Genomic DNA, 584 nt, shown 5'->3' on the forward strand with positions numbered 1-584 from the left:
CCAAATAACTTGTCATTTAGCTTCATGATTGCTCCAAGGTATTTAGCAACTTGCTCTTCAGTGACATCTTCATCTTCTTTAGAGGAAGAATACTCATCAGAGCTCATGAATGGCAGAAGTAAGTCCAATGGAATCTCTATGGTCTCAGTTTGAGCCTCAGATTCCCATGGTTCCTCATTGGGGAACTTATTGGAGGCCAGTGGACGTCCAGTGAGGCCTTCTTTAGTGGCGTTCACTGCCTCTTCTTCCTCCCAAAATTCGGCCATGTTGATGGCCTTGCACTCTCCTTTTGGATTTTCTTCTGTATTGCTTGGAAGAGTACTAGGAGGGAGTTCAGTAATTTTCTTGCTCAACTGACCCACTTGTGCCTCCAAATTTCTGATGGAGGACCTTGTTTCAGTCATGAAACTTTGAGTGGTTTTGATTAGATCAGAGACCATGGTTGCTAAGTCAGAGGTATTTTGTTTAGAACTCTCTGTCTGTTACTGAGAAGATGATGGAAGAGGCTTGCTATTGCTAAACCTATTTCTTCCACCATTATTGTTATTGAAACCTTGTTGAGGTCTCTGTTGATCCTTCCATGA

This window comes from Arachis duranensis, chromosome 4 (assembly GCF_000817695.3).
Source record: "Arachis duranensis cultivar V14167 chromosome 4, aradu.V14167.gnm2.J7QH, whole genome shotgun sequence".
Taxonomy (NCBI): domain Eukaryota; kingdom Viridiplantae; phylum Streptophyta; class Magnoliopsida; order Fabales; family Fabaceae; genus Arachis; species Arachis duranensis.